General features: G+C 35.0%; 1 protein-coding gene and 1 long non-coding RNA gene across 2 annotated transcripts in view; both read right to left on the reverse strand.

Moving 5' to 3' along the window:
• LOC126808830 (sideroflexin-2) overlaps positions 1-19,556 on the reverse strand; it is a 71,468-nt gene that overhangs the window by 12,847 nt on the left and 39,065 nt on the right. The gene's annotated exons all lie outside the window — the stretch shown is intronic.
• On the reverse strand, positions 2,762-4,050 carry LOC130010601 (uncharacterized). The gene is made up of 3 exons (XR_008785903.1): positions 3,936-4,050; positions 3,669-3,696; positions 2,762-3,337 (listed from the first exon to the last, which is right to left on the reverse strand). It is a non-coding gene; the product is annotated as an uncharacterized LOC130010601 (long non-coding RNA).

Genomic DNA, 19,556 nt, shown 5'->3' on the forward strand with positions numbered 1-19,556 from the left:
TAATAAAATTCAAGAATTATAACCATTATATAAGCATCACTTAAAGAGTCACTTTGTGCAAAAAATAATTTTTGATTTGACTACATTGTTGAAATAATTTAATAATCTTTCATTGTCTTCAATACAGTGTCATTTAAAATAAATAGAATTTATTTTCTCGGTTAGAATGATAATGCCTTTTTAAACTCTACATTATTCTAAAGCATAAGGAAGAATAATATGGGGTTAAGTTCCAAACAACACTAAAGCCTGGCGCACACTATGCGACAACTTAAGCGACGAGTCTGGCAACAAATATCACCTGAATTAAGTTGATTACGCACACTACACGACGACTTTGGCGATCACGAAAAAAACACCCTGTCACGTGCTTCATCATGTGACACCTGTAAATTCATTGCGTTGAATACTTCAATTAATATTGTTTTGTACATGATGATCAGGCGGCGGCGTAGCCGTCTTAATACAACACCCGTCAAGTGCAGTGCGTTTATAGTATTATAAGTAACTAGCTCAAATTGGGCGACTCTTTCTTGCATGTATAAAAAACAAGCTACGTGAGGAGGAGTCCAGAAATATTCCAGAGAATCCTAAATATCCTCTCATTGCCAAAATAAACAACCAAGATGAGACAACCAATAAGCCCAGGTGGGAGATCGACGGTCACTCTCCGTTTTCTCGCTACAGGTACTGGAAAAATAACGCCCATTCTAATTACCATCCATGAATCCTAGGACTATATTATTATTGAGTACATTGCTATATAGACGGAACAATCCACTCTGACTACCATATGTATTCGACAGCTTTGCCAGAATTCCAAACTAAATTTCAATTAGTTAGTTAGGGCTAAATTAGATTACCCGAGTCACTTAATATTATACATGCAGTATGCACCAGAAAAAAATTCTGAGAAATCTTGTGTGTGGTTACGTCACATGAGAAGAATAACCAAAAATGATTGGTTTAATTTATTTTCTTCGTTGTCGCTTAACTTGTCGCCGAGGTGAGCACATTACACGATTTGTTACCGATGAAGCGACGACTTGGGCGATCATATCAAACAAGTCTGATATTGACGACGAAATATCGCTTGCGATCGAGTGCGCACACTAGGCGAGTTTTGATTTTTCATCGTCGGCGACCGAAATCGCCTTAGTCGTCGCGTAGTGTGCGCCAGTCTTAATAAGCCTAGGTCAAAGTAAAGCGATGAGGTTTACAGGGCAGTAATCTGAATTAAATTTACCTAGAAGCATGTCTAAAGAACAGACGAACAAACCTAGATAATATCAGGAAACAAGGGTATAAAATAAACAAGGCCATAAAAAGATTATTTAAATGCAATTTATTTGTATCAACATAGTTAATTTAACAACAACAAAAAAAGAGATAAGTCAATATATAAAAGTAAAATTTGTAATATATATAAATATGTATCCTTATAATTATATCCTAAATCAGGTATTTTATAAAGAAAATAAAATATTTTAACATAAATTAACAACAAGAAAATACATAATTAATAAACAAAAGTAAAATTTGTAATTCATATAAAACCAAACTAATTAAAATGTAAGAATAAATAGTACTATTCTAAATAAATAAATATTTATCTTTATATTCTCAATTAGGTATTTATGTTTTTATTCTAAATATAAAATTCTTTCCAGAGTCAATAATGCATGTAACCACTGCTTCACAAATATACACCAACAATATAAATACATTAATAATATATAACTGACAGATCAATCTGAACAAATGAAATTAAATAAATACATATCCCTGAGTTTCTATTGCACTATTCAGTAGAATTTGTAACAAGACAAATATTTTGTATCAAATGTGTTTTTTTGGGTTCAGTTCTGTAAATGAATCTACATCTATTTTTCACAAGTGTGCTTGTATTATACACAGTCATGTGTGCGAATTTCCACATAAGATAAAATTAACTTTCTGCACTAGAATACTTTATTTTCTTCTTAAACATCATAAAAACAGGTTTAAAATCCAATTAAACTGAGTCATTTCGGGAATAACATGTGATAAAAGTATACTTTTATTTCAATTGCTCCTATGGGTCTTTAGCATTAGGAGGTAACAGAACAAAATCCACAAGGTAAACCAGGCAACTCTACTCCCCATCACATACAAGCTTTGGTTTGAAAACACAATACTTGAATCGATAATATATCCAAATTGTATACGTTAGACCGCTCTGGCACCCAATTCCTCTTTATGAACTTCGAAAAAATATGATACATAGAACAGCCTCCAGTTGTCTGTTCTTCGTTGCAAAGACAAGTGCACAAGTTTACATCGCTTCCCCATGTATATATGTTCCTTGGATATTTGAATAATTTGTCAGTGTTAAATATCAGCAGTCCTTAAACTGGTTCTGGAGGGACATGAGCATGGGCTGGTTTTAACTGAATTGATAACTATCAGCGACATATGTCAACCTCGTCGACATTGCTATCTATGCACTCCCTGGGATAGATATGTGTTATTTCCTTGTGTATAGCACTTGTTACCTCCTCTCCCATACAGAGCTTTAAGTATGGACAATTAGGGAAGAACTTGGCATGCTCAATCCATGGATCATCATCAGACTGCCAGAACTTTACGATACCTTTACACGCAAAACACTGGACACGGTCACCAATTCCTGTATAATAGAAACCAGCCCTAGCTAATTCCTGTGGTGTTTGGTTTCTACTTGACCAGTTCGTGAAGCTGTTCAAACGGTTGTGTTCTTTTGTATAGTCAGTATATGCATTTTGTCTAGTTGCTTGTGGAGTACAACAAGGCCTGTCCACGGGATGAAGATATGTGTGCTTTGAATTTGTTTCAACAGTTCTTGGTTGTGTTTCTGTTAATCTGTTATAGGCAGGCGATGATTGGACCATGGTGGGAACATGAGATTTGGCTGGGCTGTACATTACAGCTGTGTTGGTGACAGGTTGCCTGTAATACACAGACTCATTTACTATTGGAGAAGCCCCATTCTGAATTGGTCTCATGCTATCTTTGACAAATATACAATCTGGGAAACTTCGGCGATGCTCTTCCATGGGTTTGTCTGTAGGTTTCCAGTTCGACAGCTCTCCATTACAAAATGCACAGATGACTTTATCTCGCTCGCCACTATAGTAAAAACCTGCCTGTACAAATTCATATGGTCTTGCTGAATGAGTTAATGGCCACCACTGAAAGGTTTCTAATCTTTCTTTCTCTGAAATGAAACTTCTGGTCCAATTCAGCTTCATTGACAAGTCTTTCTTCTTCAGTCCTTTTTTTCTTAGTCTCTTTAAAACAGCTGTCTGTTTTGAAAATCCTGAAAATAGAAATGCAGGTTTATATTAACACAAGATGGAAGGGGAAATGTGTTGATTTTGAACAACTAAAGCTTGAAGTAAGGATATAAAATCTAAAATAATTACCCATGTGATACCAATGATCAGGTACGGCTTATAGAGAGCATATCGATTAGTTATAATTTTCCTAATTCCAGCGATTCCTTTACAATAAAAAAAAGTACAAGCCTCCATGGAAGCAATATCATGAAGGACTATTACTATTAGTCTCTGTCAAGAACACTTTTGCTTATGTAAAGATATTTGTCCAATTGTAACTGGATAAGCAAATTATATTTTCAATATACCCACCTTGCTGACATTGGCATCAACCCCATTTCTGTAAAACGAAGAATATTATTCATAAAAAAACGTCGACACCGGAAAGATATTTCTCAAACCAAACGACAAAATACCTATATTATATATTATTTATGTGATTACGAATTAAATTTTTATTAATAAAATATAAAGTGGTGAATAATGTTCCTTATCCAGACTTGATGGCAATCCTACACAATTATTCTGTCATCCCCATTCTTACTAAAGCTCAAAATAAATCGGAAAATGTAAACCTACCTTATTAAACTTGTTTTACAATATTTATTGTTGTAGAGAATCTTAAGATTTCGACGATCATTGGACATTATATAGTCAATGGTTAGGTCATGTGATCTATATCTATTTATAGTTAACCTTTGTCAATGACGTGTAATATGCTCTGTGTACTGTAAAGCGCAACATGCCAGAATATACTAGTCTACCGAGAACAAACGGGATTGGCCGTATTGCGTCATTATAACTAAAAAGAATGCCATATTGACCGATTTTTGTTGTTGATTAACTAACATAACTGGTTTAAACACCTTTTCAAAATATTAAGCTACATTTGAATATAAACATCAGCAAATCCATGGACCTTATAAGGTCCATAGCAAAACTAAAAGAGCTAATATTTGGATCTAGAAATTACTACATTCAATCGTTGTGTTACAAGTCTCAAACGAATGACAATCTCTATGGCGGGATTTAAGGGCCAAAACTAAATGTATGTTGAAAGTGTTATTATACATCATAGAAAATACCTATTTAAGATGTAAAATACATATGTCGTTATACTTAAAATGATGAATACATAAAGTAAAAGTCAAATGTCAAATTACAAATGTTTTTTGGAAAAAATCCACTAATATGCACAACCTTTTCACATACACACTTCAACAAAGCAACTTTGCAAAATGACATTTGTCTTTTGTCTTTTGCATCTTGAGTTCTTGAGGTCAACGGTCAACGGACATCGGGTTACATGTCAAATTGTTAAAATGAATGCTCCCATGAAGGAAAGATAAGCTTGTCGTCGTCGTCGTCGTTGTATGGATTTTGACTTTACGGCTTTACTTGTTATTATCAATTAATGGAATCTTGCGTCAATTTAAATGTACGGAAACTGTATATTATATTTGGAAAGATTAAATATATATTAAATGCTTATTATGTACGACAACTTTTTGAAATAAAATTTAAATTTTACTTTGATTTTGTATCTGTTCTTTGATGTAAATTTTTATTAAGGAGCTCATTTCATGAAAACGAAACGATTAGTCCATTTAATGAAATGTTCTTTAATTAAGAAAGTAATTTGCCAGCAATCAAAAATTTAATATAACAAGAGATCGAAAACGTTTCATATCCCATCCCATATACTTGTCTATGCCTACTACAGTGAAGAATGAGAACAGATCGGATTCTGATTTAATATACTATTCAAAAAATGTAGGGGATATTTGATTTTTAAGTGTTATTGAAGTCACCTAATGAAACTGACGAAGAAACAAATGACAAAATGAAATGAAGTTCACATTCATCGATTTATTCCAAATGATCGTTAGACTAAGTAAGGCACAGACTGACCATTATAAGGGTAAAATGATACCCGGGGTCAAACAGCAAAGTTACCACAGCATCACAACCAAGTCAGAAACGGGTAAATCCTCCTCTGTTTGCCAAACAAGCATTGATCCGACGTGGCATACTCTTAATGAGACGTCTAAGGTCATTTTGGTCCAGATTGTCCCATTCCTGTTGCAACGCAGCAGCAAGTTCTTGGACATTGGCAGGACGTTGTTGACGTTGACGTAAACAATTCATGGATTTTCTTCACAAAAATGGAAAAATGTTATCAAATATTTAAAGGAGCTAAATCGATAATAATTGGTTCCCTGAAATTTGACAAAAATGGGTCGCAACGCATATAATAATATAATATGAATGTATATAAACAGTTATGTTCCGCGAAATACATCAGAAGTCTCAATCGAATGGCAATCTCTAGCGTCTGGTTATTCCAGTCTACACCGATAGTATTTATTGCCCATGCCCACCAGATAAGAATATGCCGTCACCGTCTGACATGTATAGCCTCGTTCTTCGAGTCCCGTGTTAAAAATGGCACTGAAATGCATTATGGTACAAGATTCGTGCACCAATGGTAAAATGTCTATTTTGTCTTAAATATTGGATATCTGAAGCCTATCTTTTCCCGGCTAGATCACAACATCGATTTTGATTCAAATTGACAAATAATTCGTGTTTTCAATGTCGAAGACTTTGGATGAAATTGAGTTAGAGACGTAGCTACTTTAAAGGTTGGCAGTTATAATTGGTACGAATTAGACTCATTTATAGAATTTATATCAGAGATTTGAGTTAAAGAATTTTCCTTCCAATGGCGAGTTTCTGCGACGGCCAATCAACCGATGCAAGCACCGATGTTTGTTCCCCATGTATCCAAGGGTAAATTTTGTTATTGAAATTAGCACTAACAACAGTGGGATTTTTGGGGGGGGGGGGGGGGGTTTGTTTAAAAAAAAGAGGTTATCCCCCGTAAGTCATGAACATTCCCTTTATTTTACTAAGGAGACATTTGATTGGACGATAAGAATGGACACGCCTCGTCAAAAACTAAAGTTTTCAGTCTTAATACAGCAATGGCCAGAGAGTGATTTCTCTGGCCACTGCTTCAGGAATATGACACTATAGAATTTCATAGTATAGAAAATGGGATACACTCCCTGAGAAAAAAAAGTGGGTCAAAAATGAGTAAAACTTACTCATTTGGGTGAGTTATGAGAAAATACTCAGCTAGATGAGTCTTTTGACTCAGATTGGGGGCAAACGGGTCAGCTATGACTCAGTTCATTGATATTTGCGTGGACACTTAGAGTCGCCAACTAGTCACTTCCGAGTTATTAAATAATCAGTGATGAATTTGTCCTAAGTGAGTCACTGCCTGGTCAAGAGTGAGTCCTTCCGGTGAAATGAATTGTGGGTGGAAGATTTTGGCGGCCGTTTGACGAAGACTGGACGCTCATTGACCTAAAAGAAAATCCAATGCATCTACAAGTATCTACTGTAAAAAGGTGAATCATTTGTGTTTTTATGTTATGTTTATTATTATACAGATTAAGTGGCATAATATATGAAATAGGCCAATGATTTTGAATTTCATTAAAAATTCAAATTTAAATTTATTAAATCTATAAGAAATTAATATTATTGACCTAGGCTTAGTTACTAGGCTAATACGATTGAGTCGAAAGCGAGTCGCCATGTAATTCATAAATGAGTCACAGCTACTTTACACAAAGAGTAGGAAAATAAGTAAATACTAAATCGCAACTGGGTCAATAATAGATCACTGTTTTTTGTCAATAATATGGTAGGATTTTCGTACGTCTAACAGGCTTAATACTAAACATGAAAGATGCATTATTTAAGACTAAGGGCTAAATCTGCCTATTACAGGTCTTTATTTTGACTTCAAATGTTATATGAACTATTATTTAGACGTTTATTCACATGACAAGCCTATAATCAACTCTCTAGAACATCGAGTGGCAGAAATTTAAATGGATCAGAACGCCCCGATATTTGAAAATTTAACGATGAAATAGATAATCGAGATGTAGTCTCGTTTGTCCAGTACCATTGCTTCCATAATATAACAAAAACTACGCTACTTCTTCTAGCACTCATAACTTCGCTAAGAATGAAGTAATTTGATTGAAATTTTCAATATTTTCATTTTCCATTATCTATATATTTTTGTACTATTATAGTAACATCGGGCAGCCCTTTATCCAAATCTTACATAATGCATCTTAAATGGGCTGTCAGGGTTTTGCAAGTTTTTGTGATATGTTACTGATACCATATCTCACATGAAGCGCTTCGCAAATTCACTTGTACTGTTTCTTTCTTTCTTTCAAGGCTGGCTGGATGCTACTGTTAAAGCAGTTCAACTTTATTAAAAGAAGACATAAATAAAATACTTTGTCCCACTGAAATGGTTAGTAAAATAGACTTTTAAGTTTCACTTAATTATGGGGGTGGGTGTAGTGTTATTTGACATAATTTAAACCATTTACACATCAGCTGCAAGTGATGATGTTAATCTGGTAAATTTGTTTTTGTATCATTGCAGAAACCAGAGAAGTGATGTCATAGATAAATAAACAACTTATGGAATTGGAAATGCGAAAGATTTCTTGAACTTTTGAAATGATAATGTGTTTTGGGAACATTAAACTGATTCTTAGTGATCATTTACTATATCTGTATGAATTAAATACAAATGTATTTTATAATATTTTCAACTTTTAAACTGACACAATAATGATCATACAGGTTTGGAAATATAATATTATGTTATTTGATTGTTCGGCTAACTAGTTGGTTAGTTCAAACGACGAACGCATCATTACACTGATGCAGAGGTTGATACATCAGACATAAAGTTAATAGGATTCGGGCTTGTGCGGAGTCATTTGACTCGTTGTGTAGGCTAGTAATTCGATTCATATCTATTTGCATTGATTCACTTTACTAGTCATTTGACTCACTACAGTTAGTTGCGTTACTCATCTGTTGTGTCAAATGACTCAATAAAGTAGTCAAAGAACTCACTTTACCAGACGAGTCACTTGACTCATTTAACGAGTCGTTTTATGGATTTTTGGGTGTCACAAAAATGAGTCTTTGGACTTATTGTTTGAGTCTTATGTGTGTCCCAAGTTAGTCAACGAAAAGTGAGTCGTTTTATGGATACTCACTCAAATGAGTCAACTGACCCACTTTTTTCTCTGTGTACATGCACTCTCTAAGAGTGTTCTATACTACGTTTTCTTAAGGGTATAGTACTTCGACTGACAGCCGATTAAAGCCATCGTTAAACCGACAACGGAACCCAACACCTTCGTTAAATATAACGGCAAGTTAACTCCATGTTAAAGTTAACGGGACTTCTAGTAAAAGACTTTCTTTATCTATCCCTTAAAGTTAACTCCGTGTAAACGGGTCGTTATATATAGCTTATATAACAGAGCTTTGAAAAACCTGCCCCTGATCAATATTCATGAATTATTCCAGACTGAACATTTAAAGGGTACATTATTCGAAGACCGAAGACAGGGGCGTGTGGCTCTGCGTGTGGGCGTGAACTGACGGGCACGGTCGCTCTTGACAAAATTGCCGATAGTGGTAAAACTTGACTAAGCGCGGACGCTTGATGAAAATATAGTCATATCTTTGTTAATTTATGTGTATTCACCACAACAATATTTCGGATATAGGTCCAGTAATTATTATCACTTTCATATAAGTTGTCACTGATTCAAAGTAATTTGTAAGTTCTTGAAACATTTTTAATAAATAACATGAATTCCCATGTACTCAATTTTACTCATGTTATAAGTGTTTTCTGAACATCAAAATTCTACTATATCTTCCGCCAGAGTCCAGGAAATGGCATTTCAGGGGCTCTAGATTAAAAAATTCCTCCGAGGGAACATGAGTGAAGTTTGATAAGAAACCTTATATCTCAACCCTTCGTGTTTCGAGATATGAGATGGTGCTATAGAATCCTTGTGGCAAAACCCGACGGGGATCACATCGGGCCTTGGTAAGCAAAATTGACAACATTTTTCACCAAAACAACTAAACGATTGATTATTGTTATTCTTAACATTTCTGCCACATTCAACTACAATTAAGAATATAATCCTACACACACAGGTACAAATCTATGGGACAATATTCATGATTCTTGTTTCTACATTCCAGTTTAAACATTTTAGACATGAACGCAACATTCTAAACTAATTAGGGTTTCACACTGCGAAGCTTGTGTGAAACACTATTGTTTTTGTTAAAATTATTATTCTTATTATTATTATTCTTCTTTTGTTTTGAGTAGATCTCAGCAACTGATTGTCGGATCGTTACGATTTCTTCGGTTTTATCGGAAAAGTGGGTGTGACTTAGAGGATAAAGCTATTTTGAACGTTCTGCGACAATGCGAAATGTCCGAAATCACCGAAGCTATCGTTTTTAGAAATATTGCAGTAATTTTAACAATAATCATTGGATTTTAACTTTCGATGCATTTTGGCATAGCCGGAGACGGGGCACATAGCTACGCTACTTTTGATTTTTGATTTTCGGCAAATCTTCGCAGATATTAGGCGCTAAATTTAGAAAATTTAAATTTTTACAAAAAACTTTTTTATTTATGAATATTTTTTAATCGTGTTTTACACAAATATAACGAGTCCTCTGACTTGGGCAAAAATGTGAAAATTTTTTGTCTCGGTAATTTTCCTTGGCCCCCATTGGCTAATTCAGTTTTTCAGTCCTAGATTAATTATTTATTGTTCGATTTGTATAAAACAAAGTTCATATGCCCCGTTGTCTCAATTGTCATTTTTTTTGTTACCAATAGTGTTATCTGTCGGCACCGGAAGTGGCGTAAATTGACAAAAAACTACAATTTTGACAGTTAGGTACCATTTTTCGAAAGCAAATATTATTTTGTTCAAATCTGGTATAACTGAAATTGTGCGCCCTTTAAAGGCGCACAAAATGTTGGGACCATTTTTTTTAATTTCGATTCCGTTTTCGGGCTATTTCGATTAAAAGGTGAAAAAAGGTGTAAAATTAAGCTATTTACAACCCATTCAGCGTTTTCATATTTTAAAATATTACTTCGTAACTTTCATAAACTCGTAGCAATAATCTATACGGAGAGAATGTATGTGAAAATTAATTTGTAATATGCGCAGTTGCCGAGAAATGGGCAATTTTGCATGAGTCACTTTTTACGCTAGTTTGCCTGTAAAAGAGTCAATTATTATTCGATTTTCATAAAAGTGACACCATTTGATGTGTAATGTCAATTTTAACTAGGTCAAACCAATTTAACATTTTCAATATCACCGGAAATGACGTAATTTGGGCAAAAATTGTATTTATAGCCTTCGAAACCAGTAATTTATTCAAATGAGTCATATTTGTTATTTGTTTAAAATTTTGATATTTGATTCAAATCAACTAATACAATGAACCCTTACGATCATATAGATATCACAAAATGGTTTCTAACTTGTTCAGTTGCGGAGAAATAGGCAATTTTCAACAGGTCACTTTTTAAGGTTTTTTTGTCAAAAAAAGTGTCAATTATTATTCGATTTTCATGAAATTTTCACTGTGTGATACATAATGCCATTTACGATATCATACAAGTAATTTAAGATTTTCATTATCACCGTAAGTAACGTCATTTTGGCAAAAACTGTATTTTTAGCCTTCAAAACAGATATTTTATTCAAATGAATCAGATTTGTAATGTTTTTAAAATTATGATATTTGATTCCAATCAACAAATAGAATGAACTCATTCGATCATACAGATACCTCAAAATGGTTTCTAACTTGTACGGTTGCAGAGAAATAGGCGATTTTCTACAAGTCATTTTTCAAGGTTTTTGGTCTATAAAGGTGGCAATTATTATAGGATTTACATAAAATTTTCAACATGTGATGATGCTATTTCTGATTTCATAAACCAATTTAACATTTTCATTATCACCGGAAGTAATGTAATTTTGACAGGATCACTGACATGTAGCAAATGAATTGATTGCTGGATTTGGTTGTTTCTGCGTCCATTTTATTTCATGTGTGCAATGCTTATGTGGAAACCTGTTTAACGGTTTCATTGGTACCGGAAGTGACATAAGTTCAAGGGTAACGTGGCACCGGTGAAACCCGTCATTACTGCTTCGCAGTTCTAGTGATTCTTGTTTCTACATTCTTATGTCAACATTTCATGCACAAAATCAACATTTTAAACAAAAAATTGACTTTATCATTTTATGTTTCATTTTCGGCGTTTTATCGGTAACTTTTAGGCAACACAAATAAAATAAGTTGTTTCTCGGGCACCGCCCGCACGCAAAATTGGTTGCGCGTGCGGACTATTTTTAGTCTTGATGAAAAAAAAAAAATATGTAACGCCCGCCCGAACATCGATAAGCAAGTCATAAAAAAAATATGCCGCATGTATCTACATGCCCCATACGTGAATATCCATTCAAATGTATTAAACTGATTCAGATGTAAACGCTCATTTACGGGTCTTTTTTTACTGATATCGAAAGAACCTCCATTTTTGTATCACGTGATTATAATTACCTCCCCTTGTGAACTGGAATTTGAATCGTGTTAAACACCGAAAGTCATTGACAACAATGCAATGTATTTCAATCATTCGATCTTAATCGGCTCATTATTGCCGGCTTCAGTCGGTCCATGTTTAAAAAAATCCTACTTATAAAACAATGAATCGTAGAACAGGTTAATTATTATAACTTGTGGCTACGAATACGATACGATGATAGTCACCATACCTTAGTCAGAATCTGGGTCATTAGCACATTTAACGCTAGTTTTGATAATCCGGAAAATAATAATTGGATTACACATTTGATGGTTTTACTGACGAGTTGTTAGTTAAATTTAAATAGTCATTCGATATAAACCCCAGATAGAACACCGAATATCCTGAGAAACACACCGAATAACCAGAGAAACAGTCATATCCCGATGACACGTGACATTGGTTGGAATTAGGTCAATCATTATAAACCAGCGATACTAGATTTAGATCGAAGTGTCGTTTACCGTGATGATGATGATACACATGCTGACAGAGACTTACTCTTTAAAATATTGTCGTTATTATGGACGGCTATTAATAGTCGTACGGAATTTTATTTTAAACCAATTTCAATTATGGTTGTCACTATTACCATTAGTAAGCTACATTACGTGAATTAAATATGGAAAATTATTTTCCTTTCAGTCAGTGTTCAGTGTTTGAGTAGACTTGATTTTTGGTATGTATAATATATAACTGAAAGCAAAACCGTAGACAAGTAATGACTTTCTTATTAAAAAAAAAAAAAAAAAAATACAAGGCCGCCCTCCCGCCCCAACAATTTTCAACAATAGGCAAATTTTATTTTGCACCATCCTCTAGCCAGAAATGAGATAAAAAAATAAATAAACCGCCCTCCCCCCCCCCTACAGTTTCAGCTGTCAGTTGCCCGAGAAACAAGACATTTATTTTGTGTAGCCTTATATATCATTAAATATTAAAATTAAAAAATAATTAATAATTTTACACGACAAAGAAATCAATTCATTGGTTTCTGAAAGTATCTAAATAAAAATCTGGAATTTGAACTCTTATGAATATAACAAATAATGGCGAACGTTGGTGTTTGTTCACGTCACATGTCTTTCCTTTTGAAAACCCCATTTACATCATTCCGGATTACGAACAGGAAGCCACGATGGATCGTGGGAATGGCAGAATACGAATGAATGAATGAGTAAATGACCATTCGTCACACCTGAATACAACACACTATTATCTATAAAAATATCTCTGCATGGAAACGACGTCAGCTTATATAGTATGTGTATGTTGTCAGTAATTACTAATACAAAAATACTAATACTTATTAAATGTTAACACTTACACGCTAGTTTGAGAAGGGTGGGGAAGCCCAGGATCTATACGTCTTTCAACGATTATTTCCCAATGTTTTCAAAAGTAACCGTTATAAAACGTGACATATCAAATATTTGACCATTAGGAATGCACCGCCATCTGATAGTGTGATTGACCTATAAATAAGTTACATAGAATTTTAATTTATTTATATCTTGTCTGTTACAGGGCCGTATGTAGGGTTTTAAAAGTGGGGGTGCAGCAGAGTGGTGGGGGGCGCCAAAATAATGCCTGAGTTACTGAACGCGGAGCGGCGAGCGCCACGCTCGCGGATCGATGTGTGTGTGTGGGGGGGGGGGGGTGTCCCCCTGAAAATTTTGAAAATTAGGCTGCCGCAAACGCGTTTTCCAAACGCATGGCGCCCCATAGCCTCCACATAAGTGATATAAGAAAGTTTGGATCAGGGCAAACGAATCAGGTATCTATTAGCGTGTGGGTGCCATTAAAACCGACCGACTCATCAGTGCCTTAAGAGAACCACTGTGTGATCATTATCAAGTGTATTATTTTATAACTGAAAGGTTGTCAATTTTTTTGAGGGGGCGCCATTTCTCTTGACAGATTTAACCCAATTTGAAAGGTATATTGGAAGCAGCTCTGTCCCATAGTAAATTTTGGCCACAGATTTGTTTTTTTATTAACTACTTGATAGGCCTACAATCTCAAATCTAAATCCAAATCCAAATAAAATTTGGCAAATATGTGAAGGCTGATTTAAATTGTCACAAAACACTGTTTCCACCGGGAAAAGTAAACTGAAACACAATCAACACGTTATTTATGAATGGCGGGCATGTATTGGTTATTTAGGACATAACGTCATTGCAAAGAATATCTACCTGTTTCAATAGATATATCGTGACATATCATAATAACACTATTATGTACCATTATCCAATGCAAATCTTGCTATGTGTATACGGAAATGTATTTACGTCAGCAAGCGTGTTTGTATGTATGTCAGTTCTGCAATCTGATTAAAATACAGATCTATATTTCGTTTCGTTACATGAAGATCTGACCGGTTATAGTGGAAGGTCGCGTCAGGTCATACGAGCGGTTTTTGACCCTATGACGTTAGACATTTGATTAACCAATCAGCGTTGCTGTTTCTAGTGGGTTACCCACAGTTCCGTGCAATTCACGCCAAAAACTTGCCGTTACAGACCGTTTCATTGGCCAATCCTTCACATCATTCAGAACGCGGGTTATATAACAATTTTTCCAGATCGTAGTGTAGTAAAGAGAAGTAAAACGAATTTTTGAACTATAAAAAACAAAACAAAACGAAATGATTGATCAGTCCGGTCTTCTACATTTTAAGTTTCGTCAAAATCTGATAACCAGCAAGAGATGATTCATTGTCACTAGATAAGAGACAACGAGAAAAAAAGAAAAAGTCCGTGCATTACCATGATTTTGTTACGTATAGAACAAGCTAACAGTGCGGCTGATGTCCCCCGCCGAAATCCCAAAATAAATAGATGACACATATTAATTAATAGCACATTTATTTTTTTCAAAAGTATCAAGCAATCAAACTGATTATCAACCATACACTAAGTTCCATCACTCTATCAGATAGAATCAAAGTTATCGTGTCCCAAAGCATCAACCAATGAAATTGCCTAGCTCTGCTCAGCTTTAGCTTGAAATGTTAATCAATGAACTCAGTCAGTACATTCACCTAATGAACATCTACATCAAGTTTAAACATTATACCTCAATTAAAAGCAGAGTTGTTATGTTCCAAAGTCTTGACCAATCAAATTGCTTATCGCTCCTTAGCCTAAGCAGAAAATCTCATCATCGAAATTAGTCAAGAAAATGATAAAATGAATCTATACTCGCAGTTTCATGGCTCTCACTTAAATAAAGTATCGTGCCCAAAGCATCAACCAATCAGATTGCTTATCTCTGCTTATCATCGAACTCCATCAAGGCATTCACCTAATGAACGCCTACACCAAGTTTGAACATTCTACCTCAATTAGAAGGAGAGTTGTGTTCCAAAGTCTCGATCAATCAAAATGCTTATCGCTCTGCTAACCCTGAGCAGAAGAGGCTCATTATCGAACTTAGTCAAGGTATTGATGTGATAAAACTATACACCAAGTGTCCTCACTCCTCTCACATAATTTAAACTAAAGTTATTGTGTCCCAAACCAAAGCATCAAACAATCAAATTGCTTATCTCTGCTTACTTTCACCGTTTTTAATACTTTAAATCACTGTTCATAGTTTTAGGGAAAACCCCAGATTAAACGAAGGGCTGGCATGTTGCTGTACTTGGGATACATTTGATTGAACCGGAAGAAGAGACACACTCCCTCGGAAGCTCAAGTATCAGAAGCCAATCCAGCGATGGCTAAATTAATCTGACCTCCTCATCTCAAGAACATAAAAATGTTTCAAGACAACTTTAGTCTGCTTCATTATACCCGCACCTTGGCTGATAAACATTTCATTTCAGATGTTTTAAACGGTACTTAATGAGTGTTATTCTTTTTTATTTTGGGATTTAGACAGTAATAATAATAATAATAATAATATGGTGTTCTATTTCGGCCACTTACCGCGTCGCTCTTGAAAAAGATAGGTTGCCAGGCAACAAAACATACGCCCACAGCAGCTAAATCGTCCGAGCGGTCGTCAAGGGTTGTCGCATATTTATTCCTTTGTAGGTAATGGGGGCCTTTACAAGACAGTTCCATACAGATCAGATTATAAATTTTGTCGTTTGAGGGTTTACAAGGTTCTACAAACTGAAACAAGGGTCTCAACTCTGGAAGTAATCTACAGAAATTGTTGAAATTTGACAGGCTTTTTCGTTTTACTAATTTAAATAATGCATATAAATTTCATACAGATCACATGATCACTTTTGTCATTCAAACGTTCACAATCGCCATAAATCTAAAAATTATTGACGGAAATTGCTGAAAATCAATAGACCTGTTTCACAAATTTAAATAATGCATATAAATTTCATACATATCGGATGATAACTATCATCAACTGAGCATTAACAAGGTTTTACAAAGTGAAACAAGGGCAATAACTCTAGAAGTAATTATTGTAAATTGCTGAAATTCAATAGGCTTTTTCGTTTCACTAATTTAAATCATGCATATAAATATCACAAAGATCGGGTGATCAATTTTTGCGTTAGAGCGTTCACAAGGATCAATAAAGTGAAACAAGGGCCATAACTCTAGACGTAATAAACGGAAATTGCTGAAATTCAATAGGCTTCTCCGTTTAACTAATCTAAATAATGCATATAAATTTCACAAAGATCGAATGATAACTTTTGGCGTCGGAGCGTTCACAAGGTTCAATAAAGTGAAACAAGGGCCATAACTCTAGACGTAATTAACGGAAATTGCCGAAATTCAATAGGCTTCTTCGTTTCAGTAATATAAATAATGCATATAAATTTCAGAAAGATCGGATGATAACTTTTGGCGTAAGAGCGTTCACAAGGTTCAATAAAGTGAAACAAGGGCCATAACTCTTGACGTAATAAACGGAAATTGCTGAAATTCAATAGGCTTCTTCGTTTCACTAATTTAAATAATGCATGTAAATTTCAGAAAGATCGGATGATAACTTTTGGAGTTAGAGCGTTCACAAGGTTCAATAAAGTGAAACAAGGGCCATAACGCTAGACGTAATAAACAGAAACTGTTGAAATCGTTTCACTAACTTAAATATTGCATATAAATTTCACAAAGTCACAAAGATCGTATGTTAACTTTTGGCATTAGAGCGTTCACAAGGTTCAACAATGTGAAACAAGGGCCATAACTCTAGTAATTAATAATGTAAACAACATCAATTTTAAAACAATTGGATAACTTTTGGCGTTAGAGCGTTCACAAGAAATTGTGGACGACGGACGGACGGGGGCGACGGCACCATATGTCCATATTTCAATGTGGGCGTATAAAAAGCGACGCGCCTTTTTCAATGTTAAGCTATAGAGAGAAAAAAGCGACGTCGGCTTTTTAACACGACGTCGCCCTTCAAAAGGCGACGCGTCGCGTCGCCGTTGGCGTCGCGTCGCGCATCGCCTTTTCTGAGGTGATGAAATGCGCATGTACCAGGAGAATTCTGTGATTTGCAGTTTATTTGCCGTTTGGTATTTTATCTTCAATACAGTAATTTTTGCTGGACACAAGGAACTGCCATTGATATCTTTTATATAACAATACATTTCTATAATACCCAGATTATATGTTATATTTTAAATCTCTGTTCTAAACTTAAAATCGTAAACTCTGGTGTGAATGAGTGACCTCGTGGTCTCTGCAGATACAGTCATACACTATTATAGTTAAACACACGATGACAGGGTACTGATAACGTTGTAGGTTTCCGTTATTCACACCCGTTGTTTTATAGATTCTCAAGTGTTGTATTACTGATAGTTTGAACATTCATTGACATTCTTCCACAAGAATTAATACGAGAATATCGGAAGCGAATATATTAGCAAGGGGAGGGGGGCGGTACTGAGTATAGGACATACGCCCGGGGTGACTCTTCTTTGGGGGGGGGGGGGAGCAATTTATCTAAGTGCTCACCTTGGAGGCTGAGATAACAAATCACCGCCCTTCGCTTCTCCTAAACATGTGTAAACCAGGACAAACTTCATCGACTATAGAGGGGTAGAATTATGATTTTTCCAAGACATATTATAGGGTTTTTCGATCAAACGGAGAGTTGACGGGGAAATAAATATAAAAAAATTAATAAATTTAATCAATAGTTATTTAGACAAGGTGTTAAAAGTATAAAAGATGATATTTTAAAATTATTTGATCGAAGACACTGAGCGAAGACACTGAACAAAGCAGATACAGTATGCAATGGCATGGGGTGCCACATGGGCTTGCGAGGGCCCTGTTAGTAGCTGCCTGTGTGACTATAGGATAACTAGTGCAGAAGTGAACCTAATCGTGGATTCTTTCAACATCTATCTTAATCATGCATTATGCAAGAGCTAAATCTGCTTATTGCAAGTCTTTCTTTAGGCCTGAAATGTTATCTAAATTATCAATTAGACATTCATTAACTTATCCAGACCATAATAAACTCTCGATGTTGGCTGGATTAGATTCCTATATGCCGCTAACGGCCATTGATAATTAAATTAAAAAAAAGTGGGACGTTAAACCCCATTTCATTTCATTTCCATCCAAAATTACATGCTCAAGGCGCAGTCATGACACTCTGTACATTGCACTTTACACTATTTACACTAGTAGCTTGATTATTTCTTTTAAAGGTCATATAAACATGTTTATAAACGTATTTACGCCACTCTTTTCTTTAACGGTATATAAATATGACTTTTAATGGTTGAATAATATTTCTAGGGCATTCTTCTTTGTATATATATTTTTTTTTAAACGGGTCGCACTATGTATGCTATGGCGTGACAGTTTTTCATGGATTATTTTTAAACTTTACATATTGTCATCAACAGATCAATGAACTATTTGACTTGGTTATTATTTTTGCTTTTAAATTTATTGGTAATAAATCTATATAATTAAAAATAAACGTCTTAACGTCTTTAAATGTGGGCGTATATTGTCATCGCACCTGTCCATTCGTCCGTTATCTACAATTCCCCGAGATGCCCCCTGCCTTTTACACAAAGTTTGTGGACCTCCAAACAGACGACAAAGTTTGTCCTTTTCTGATGAATTCAAAAAAATAGGTTGAGGATGAAAAGATTTTGAATGGGTTCCATTTTGGTCCGCATCAAAACTCCACTTTTTTCAAATTCAATGTGAAGCACTGGGACAATATGAGGGTGTCCGAATGAGTCCATCTGGTGCATTATGTGGGCGTGTCTTACATGATAACTGCTTGTATTCACGAAGTTAATTTGGCAGTAATAAAAAAACAACAGAATTGTTGCTGATTGGATACAAGTTTTAGTAATTTCGAAGATCATGAACCTTCCTTTAAAAAGAATGTATAATCACAATGATATTATTTTGACATCCAACCATATCAATGACATGAAATGTGGTTTAACGCCCCACTGTTCTGCACCAGCCAGGCATACGCCATACAATGTACTATATGGGAACTTTTACCGGGATAGCGGGATTTCTGCCATGGGTTCTTTAATGTGCACGATGACGCGTACACGGGACTTCAGTTTTCCGTCCCAAGTTAAAACAAGATGACTAGTCATCACCATCCCGCGCCCTTGCTCTTGTTTGGAAGGCATAAGGAAAAACAACTTCTTGGAATATCAATGGGAC

This window comes from Patella vulgata, chromosome 1, assembly GCF_932274485.2.
Source record: "Patella vulgata chromosome 1, xgPatVulg1.2, whole genome shotgun sequence".
In the NCBI taxonomy this organism is placed as follows: domain Eukaryota; kingdom Metazoa; phylum Mollusca; class Gastropoda; family Patellidae; genus Patella; species Patella vulgata.